The sequence below is a fragment of the Cyclopterus lumpus genome, chromosome 5, assembly GCF_009769545.1.
Source record: "Cyclopterus lumpus isolate fCycLum1 chromosome 5, fCycLum1.pri, whole genome shotgun sequence".
Lineage (NCBI taxonomy): Eukaryota > Metazoa > Chordata > Actinopteri > Perciformes > Cyclopteridae > Cyclopterus > Cyclopterus lumpus.
In genome coordinates, this window is record NC_046970.1 from 27,589,509 (window position 1) to 27,599,139 (window position 9,631).

A 9,631-nucleotide genomic window follows, 5' to 3' on the forward strand; every position below is an offset into this window, starting at 1 on the left:
CCAATGATTCAGACTACGGAGGGACTGCAGTCCAACCAACCCTAGCATACAGGGAGCCATGGTGAGTAAGAGCCTTAAGATTGGTTATGAACCTCAATGCTCCATGGTAGACAGTATCTAAGGAGTGAAGACATTGAGAAGATGCATGCATATATAAAACATCACCATGATCCATCACAGACATAAAAGTAGCAGCAACAAGTCTCTTTTTAGCATCAAAAGAAAAGCAAGTCTTATTTCTGAAATAGAAAACCAGCCTCAGCCTCAGCTTCTTCACAAGTTGCTGAATGTGAAGTTCCAGTGGCCCGTGGGCGGAACACCATCTATGCGCTGGAGATCGTAGCATTCATCGTCCATCTATTTATAGTTAGGTACTAATGTCGTATGTTTCTGGAAACCTACGATTCTTGTGATTCTAACTATCCACTCCATTTCAAGATCGGACCACCACAGCAGCTACAGGCAACGTTTATGTCAGACAACAACAAACAAACAAACGTTTTTAAAATCAAGCCGACACATCGATGAAGCTTCGTTTTGAGCCACAGGTCATCACATTCCAATAAAAACGGTCTTGTTACGTCGTAGAAAGGTCCAAACGATCCAATTCAGTAAAGATGTTGTCCAAAACACGTGATTACATCCATAAATATCCACAAACTGCCTGTGCATCATTTCAAATCAGCCGCAGAAAAGTAGCTGTAAAAGCCGTTCTCTGCCGCGCACCTTTACAACCCGGATATCAAACTGTTCGTTGGACTCTAACCTTTTGATTGACACCAAATGTGAGCCAACAGGAGCAATATATCCTCTTCTAAACCCACATTAGCCAACCAGAGTCAGCGAAGAAGAAGAGGGCTGACCAACTTCTTTTGGCTACTGCGCGCGCCCACGGAGCCGGATTTGTCAAATGACGCTGGATTCGAACAGCCAATGAAAAGACGAAAACAAGGAAGTGCCATGTTGGGATGCCAGGTTTGAGTAAAAACCCGCAATTTCACTGCGTAATGACAACCTGTCGATTTTGGTTCATTTTGCACACAATTTGTTTTCAATTCGGGGGAAAAACACAATAAAGTGTTTATGCTTTAGTTCCTTTTTGTCATTAATAGTGAATGTGTATATGATACCTCTGTGTCACCTTTCATTAGGGCCTAAAATGGAGTCTCCAAATGGCCTTTATTGGAAGAACGCCTAAATACCCTTAGTAAAACATGTGTAAAATCTTCATTTTCTGTAAAATTATAATCTACTTTTTACTTGGACTAGGTAAGGCTTTATGCTATGCTCCATTTGTGTTTTCCAGACCATAAGTCCCAGCTATAATCATCTGCAGGCATCTATTTCACAAAAATATTTAGGCGAAACTAGAAAATCTTCTACTTATGTGTGTGCCAACTTATATTACTCAATGTCAGCAGCACTTAAAGTGATTCTGACTGTTGGGGGGAAAAACTTCAGAGTGTGACATTTCAAAAGAGACCAAAACCTGCATTTACTCCAAATGGTTCTCCTACAGCTTTCAATTTACTTTGGGTACGTCTGGATAGGCGTTTTTCGTGAATTTTACAGGAACGCTAAGAGAGAAAATCATCAATTAAGAATCACAAGTATTTATATGACGATACAGACTCAAACACATTGCCCTGAAATGTAATTATAGCTGGAAGGTTCAGCGTTTTTTTCTTTCATGTAAACATCATCAGCTTTGTTTGTCAGGATTCAAAATGAACTTTAACTCATAAAAAGTCTGTTGAACAGTATCCAAGGCTTTTTGCAACTGAAAGAGAGCCTGGTGCTGTGTATGAGCAGAGCAGTAAACAGTATCATCTGCATAAAAGTGAACATTTGCATTTGGCACACTTTGACCGATACTGTTTGTATAAATTGTGAATAAAAGTGGTCCTAGGACCGAACCCTGGGGTACACCCTTTATTACATTAAGAGAGCTAGAGGTGATGCCTTCAGCCTGGACACACTGTGATCTGTTTGATGAATAATGTTCAAACCAACAGACAGTTTGTTCTGACAGTCCAATTGTAAGAAGTCTATGCTTCATTATTCCATGATCGACAGTGTCAAAAGTCTTGGACAAGTCAATAAAAAGGGCTGCACAATGATGCTTGTTGTCCAAGGATTCAATCAAATTGTTTACTACCTTTAATGCTGCTGTGGTTGTACTATGTTTTTTTTCTAAAACCTGATTGATAATCAGATAAAAAAATGGTTTCATTATGACATAAAGGTGTTCTCGTTTCTTCTGATTTAAAATACATTTTGCAATAATTACACAAATCAGTCACATTAACATCAGAAGTGATCTACTGGAGGCCCAATTCCTTGACTTTGCTGATCAATGGCTCCTTACAACCAGCTCACTTTCACAATGTGTTCAATCTGTTTTTCAAAGTACAGAACAACCCCAGGGGGTCTGGGTTTATATCCAGAGAAAGCAAGACGTCAATAAACTCTCCACGACCACGGCTTGTTCTGAAAAGCGGGGTGGAGAGCAGTGTGACGCAGTCAGACGTCAATGTGATTTACAGTGTGTGTGTGTGTGATCAATGAGGTGGCAGACTGCAACGCAGACGTAAACAGAGATAAACCTTGACTGTCAATTTCTGTTGATTCCACCTGTTTTTTGGAAATCTCTTAGAAAATGCAACTTAATTTAATTTTTGGTATTCAAACTTTTTTTAAGAATTGGTAAAACTGGGTTTTCAGATAACATTGAAGACTTGAAGGGAGGGCTCTTGTTTGATAATCGTATAACCATAAACCAAAATCATTGTTTGTAAGCTTTTGTCCGGTCAGCATCATTATCAAAGCGCATTGGACTAAAAGATGAGCTTTTATTCCACCAAATGTATTTTGCATCACAGCTAGTTTGGGACCAACAGGTGATATCTTACTCATCACAGTCTTTTGACCGCTTACTGCTACCTCACCGGACCTACGTCCATGTTTAAGGCTATAGTTTTTATCCGTGGTTGGATAAAAAAGGTGCTCAACAGGATTCAGAGTATTTATAATATAAATGCTTATATATGGTCATAATGTTATGCTTTTGTCAGGTTACTCAAGTTCAGGATAACACATAGAAGGTGAAATCTGTGTATGGGAATGTCTCGCCTTAGATCACAATACACCCAGATGTTATTGACTAGTCTAATCAGAAAGTGGCTTGGCCTTGTCCTGTGAGATGGAATTATACCCCTCTTTGATCGTTCAGCACCAATCAGAAGTTAGGATGACGCATACAAACCTGTGACGAAATCTGTGTGTGTAAGGGCCGGACTTCCTGCTTCAAAGAGAGAGTTGTTGTGACTCTCCTGGCATTGCAATCTCAGTTCGTACTTTGCTTGTGATCAGAGAATAAATCTACCAGAACGAGAGAAGTTGTTGGCTGAATTCTTCCGAAGGCTCTACCAGGCAGACAGTTTTGTACCACGCTAACAGTATGTATGAAGTCAGTTCCCAACACATATCATTAAGTCGGTCATACTCCATTAAGCCAAAAGTGGAATAAAGTTGATGTGAGTGCTTTGTGGCTTTTCACATCCCTGCAGGGCTCAGATAGCTCCATTGTATTTCATGCTTTCAAGTTAATCCAGTTTATAAAGAACCATTCACACCCAAAAAGATACTTCCTCCTAACAAATGGTTCTCAACAGCTTTTTGAAGAGCCATTAGCAAGTTACAGAGCTAATGCATTATATTTGATCAACAATTATAAATGTTTTCCAACAGTTTAGGCCTTCCATTCCTGAATGTGATCTTATTGATTCACGTACACATTTCCAATCAGGAATGGATATCCAGAGGTGGATTCTAGAGAAACACCGGAGAACCTTGGAAAAAACTTAAAAAGCAAACGTGTGAAGATCAATTCCTAGTGAAGGACTTATTTTGGTTTCAAAGAATGACTCTTCCCACCCCCCAAACACAGATCTGCTTTCAGCTCTGAAAAGTCTTAATTTCCTTCGGCTCTCCCTCATTGTGTGCTGGTTAGAAGAGTCTCCCAGTGGTAACAATGTACTGGGTCATCGATCCAATGGAAGCAGCCGGCTGAGCTCTTCATGTTGTCTTTGACTCCTCTTGTCTGTCCTGTGTGTTCTTTTCATTTGTAATTCCCATCATTCTTATGATATTTTCCAATTAACACCTCTTTGGTTTTGTCATTTATATTTATTTTAACTAAACTAATTAAAGCATGAGCTGTCTTACATTGTGTTTTAACCCACACAGGCTCCGCCCTCTGGCTAATACTGTCCTCCAATCACGAGCCTGCGTTTGCCCTCTCGCAACTGAAAATGACTTCTAAGGAAAGGTTTTCTGTCTCCTTATTATCAGGCTGCTCTAATAAGTCTCTTAAGTCCCTCCAGTTGATCCAGAATGCTGGAGCTCGTGTACTCACAAAAACTAAGAAAAGAGATCACATGACTCCTGTATTAGCTGCTCTGCACTGGCTCCCTGTAAAATCAAGAATCACATTTAAAATTCTTCTCCTCACCTACAAAGCCTTGATTGGTGATGCACCATCATATCTTAAGGAGCTTGTAGTACCATATTGCCCCACTAGAGAGCTGCGCTCACTAAATGTGGGGCTACTTGTGGTTCCTAGAGTCCTAAAAAGTAGGATGGAAGCCAGAGCCTTCAGTTATCAAGCTCCTCTTTTATGGAACCAGCTTCCACTTTCAGTCCTGGAGGCAGACACAGTCACCTCATTCAAGAATAGACTTAAGACTTTCCTCTTTAATAGTGCTTATAGTTAGGGCTGAATCAGGTTTGCCCTGGTCCAGCCCCTTGATATGCTGCTATAGGCTTATAGGCTGCTGGGGGATGTTTTAGGATACACTGAGCACCTATCTCCTATTCTCTCTCTCCTTATGGATGAATTTACATCTCTCCATTGCACCTTATTAACTCTGCTTCCTCCCCGGAGTCGTTGTGACTTCACGTCTCATAGGGATTGGAGTTCCATTCATACATTGTCATATTCATGTAATGTGTTTATGTAACTTTGTAATGCTGTTCATCTGTACACATGACATCTATTGCATCTGTCCATCCGGGGAGAGGGATCCTCCTCTGATGACGATGAGACCCTCAGTGTTTATTGTGAGGCCTCCTCCTCTGGTAGCCCTTCACATTCAATATTCAATTTTTGATGATATTCCATCGCTGCTGTCACTGACACTGTCAGTATCTGCTTTGGAATTAAACACACCCCGGGACTACAAGTGAAGCTAATAAGGCAACAACATTCAGCAGAGGTCATGCAAAGTTCCTCCCCTTGCCTGACTCACATAAAAAAAACAAGAAAACAGCTTGTTATTCATCCTCCCTAAAGAGAGACAATCAGATTCACCTTCAGACCGCCCTCACAGCTACACACACTGATATGGACACACTTATTCCCTACACACATTGGCTTAGATAAGGAGAGAAATAGGCAAGAGTCAACCCTCTCCTGAAGAAACCCACTCTCGACCCATCTGAAGTCAATAACTACAGACCTGTCTCTCTCCTCCCCTTCCTTTCCAAAACTCTAGAACGAACTATCTTTAACCAAGTCTCCTCCTTTCTCCACAGTAACAACCTTCTAGACCCCCACTAGTCTGGATTCAAGACAGGCCACTCAACAGAGACTGCCCTCCTTGCTGTCTCTGAGCAGCTTCACACTGCTAGAGCAGCCTCTCTCTCCTCTGTCCTTATCCTTCTAGACCTTTCCGCTGCCTTTGACACAGTGAACCACCAGATCCTCATGTCCTCCCTCCAGGACCTGGTATCTCAGGCACCGCGCTCCCACTCTTCTCATCCTACCTCACCGACCGCTCTTACCGGGTAACCTGGAGAGGATCTGTGTCTGAGCCTTGTCCTCTGACTACTGGGGTCCATCAGGGTTCAGTCCTTGGTCCTCTTCTCTTCTCTCTGTACACCAACTCTCTCTCTCTGTCATTCTCTCTCATGGCTTCACCTACCACAGCTATGCTGACGACACCCAACTGATTCTCTCGTTTCCCCAATCTGAAACACAGGTAGCAGCACGAATCTCTGCCTGTCTGACTGACATCTCTCAGTGGATGTCTGACTGATGGATGTCTGACTGATGGATGTCTGACCGACATCTCTCAGTGGATGTCTGACTGACATCTCTCAGTGGATGTCTGACTGACATCTCTCAGTGGATGTCCGCTCACCACCTGAAAATTAACCCGGACAAGACTGAACTTCTCCTCCTTCCAGGAAAAGGCTCTCCCACCCACGACCTGATTATTAACTTCAACGACTCAGTGCTGGCTCCGACTCTGACTGCCAAGAACCTCGGAGTGACGCTCGACAGTCAACTCTCCCTGACTGCCAACATTACCGCAATAACACGCTCCTGTAGGTACATGCTGTACAACATCAGGAGAATACGACCTCTTCTCACTCAGAAGGCGGCACAGGTCCTGGTCCAGGCTCTGGTCCAGGTCCTGGTCCAGGTTCTGGTCCAGGCTCTGGTCATCTCACGGCTAGACTACTGTAACTCCCTCCTTCGGGTCTACCTGCTAATGCCATTCGACCTCTACAGCTCATCCAGAATGCAGCTGCTCGACTGGTCTTCAACCTCCTGAAATTTACCCACACTACTCCGCTCCTCTGCGACCTTCACTGGTTACCGGTGGCTGCAGCATCCGCTTCAAAACATTGGTACTTGCGTACCGTGCTGTGAACTGATTGGGTCCGGTCTACATCCAGGACATGGTCTAACCTCACACCCAGGACATGGTCTAACCTTACACCCAGGACATGGTCTAACCTCACACCCAGGACATGGTCTAACCTTACACCCAAGACATGGTCTAACCTCACACCCAGGACATGGTCTAACCTCACACCCAGGACATGGTCTATCTTCACACCCAGGACATGATCTAACCTCACACCCCAGCCCGTTCACTTCGCTCGGCTTCTGCCAATCGGCTTGTAGCTCCTTCACTTCGAGCTAAACACTCAACAAAGTCACGACTGTTTGCTGTGCTGGCTCCTCATTGGTGGAACAAGCTCCCCATTGACAGCAGAAAGTCTCTACACCTTCCGTCGCAAACTAAAAACACATCTTTTTCGACTATACCTTGAATAGGGAAGGTAGAGCCGTAGTAGCACTTTGGTAGCACTTAAATGTCCCTTACCGATAGCACTTTGTAGTTTAACACTTTAGTAGCACTTAAATGTCTCTTACGGATAGCACTCTGTAGTTTAACACTTTAGTAGCACTTAAATGTCTCTTACGGATAGCACTCTGTAGTTTAACGTTATTGAAGAAATTGTACTTGCTTGATTCTTGTTGTTCTGAGTTTGGACTCATGGTTTAATGCACTTATTGTAAGTCGCTTTGGATAAAAGTGTCAGCTAAATGACATGAAATGTAATGTAAATACTACTGTGAGACCCCCTGGCTCCTGACCGGACCCCTTCGTCTACAGGCTGGGAGCGAGATTCACACATTTGTAACACTCTCTCACTCCTCCACGTCAGAGACCGTATAGGGGTAACCGTTTGACGGGAGACATCGGTACCGGTAAAACTGTCCGTTATACCTCTGAGGGCCACTAGCCAGCCAGGCTATGTATCAATAACTGATCGTGGTCTGCACTGTTTTATCAGCCAATAATTGTCAAGATCTTGTCCAGATTTTAAAGTTTCCTGACATTAAAATCAATGTTTAACAATGAAATGTGTACAATATATTAAAAAAAATATGACATTGTCAATGACATTTTTTATATTTAATGTCATTGAGAAAGGACGATTCTGTCTGTAAAAATCTGTAGTTTCTCTTTGTCTAAACAACTTGTTGGAAAGGTTACGGCACCACATTGCTGCCGCCATAATAATAAAACAAATGAAAGAATATTGAAACATTCTCAGTTCTTTAAAACAACTTTTGCGTTTTAAATTTGGCTAGATACCAAATTGTTACATTTTTATCAGAAACTTTTCTTGTTATTAGGACACATCACTTTATCTCAGTGAAACTAACTCTTCTTTGAAAACTAAACCCCCCCCCCCATGTGGAGACAGCGTACATCTACACACGCCGATGGACAGTTTTATACATTTGATTGCACTAATATATAATGAACGAATATAATGACGTCATATTATATTTACCAGCAGAGCTTGGGCTACAATATCAAGTCATTTATTTTAAACACAACCAAAGCCAGACAAAACCAGATATGAAGATGAAACTTGCCAAAAATGGATGATCCTATCGATTGTTTTCCGCCATTTAGCGCCACTAACGCCATGCAACAAATAAATACTGAAGGGCATCGTAACCCCACAACCTACGGATTCAACCATCCAATCTCTTCTCAGACAAAGCATCAGCACAATATGAACCAGACAAACATTTTGTACAGAAGAAATTGCTTACTCTATGTAATAGATCTCCGGCTTTGTACATCCCAGACGTGCCACTTTCAGTTTAAAATAATTATCCACTTCCTGTGCAATTCAGGAAAGTGTCCGCAGGAAGTTAGAAGGTAGGACCTACTCGTGGGGTTGGTTCCAATGTCGGCAAATCAGATCCTGCAAATCATTGAATTTTGAGTTTAGATGATTATCAAATTCTGAAAAAATATGATACATGTGGAATTTGAGGGCACAGCGCATTATTTTGATTGATTTATTGCATGTCACTGCTGTAAGTGGATGTATTGAACACCAGTAGCTGTATGAAAGTGAATTAATAGCGTGTTAAATGAGAAAATGTAAATATAACACAAAGATCATGAACATAACATTTGGGGAGTCGCGTAAACTGTCTGAACTAAAATATTGTTTTAAACATCTGATTGTACCTTTTAATCTTTACATTTGCAAAAATTAAGTACAAATGGTAAATCTTAAATCTTTTTAATATATGGCATGAAGAAAGTTAATTAATAGCAGCTTGAGACCAAGAAACAGTATAATATGAGACCTGTTTAAAATAACTAATTTTCTGTGTCTCTGGATTTAGAATCTCCTTTCACTTTCACTCTTGCTCTTTGTCTGGATCTCTTTTTCCCTCGTTCACTAATGCTGTCTGTTGCTCTCTCTCTCTCTCTCTCTCTGGTCTCAAGGATTTAAGAGATTTCTATCTCTTGTCCAATCTGTTTTATGAACACGCTTTCACTCTCTTACACTCTCACTCTTCTCATCTTTTTCTCATCTCGTCGCAGTCCAAAGATCAAATGTTTCATCAGACGTGAAACTGTGGGTGGACCCTGTAGGTCTGCAGCTGACAGCTGTGAGTGGGGAAAGTAATCCAGGCAAAGAGTTCTTCCACATGAACCCTCTTTCTCTGTCTCCCTCGTCCTGTCTCACTTCCTCCATTGTGTTGCCTTCCCATTGTCTCTTTCTGCATTGCCTTCCCATTGTCTCTTTCTCCGTTGCCTTCCCATTGTTTTTCTCCGTTGCCTTCCCTTGTCTCTTTCTCCATTGTGTTGCCTTCCCTTGTCTCTTTCTCCATTGTGTTGCCTTCCCTTGCCTCTTTCTCCATTGTGTTGCCTTCCCTTGTCTCTTTCTCCGTTGCCTTCCCATTGTCTCTTTCTCCGTTGCCTTCCCATTGTCTTTCTCCGTTGCCTTCCCTTGT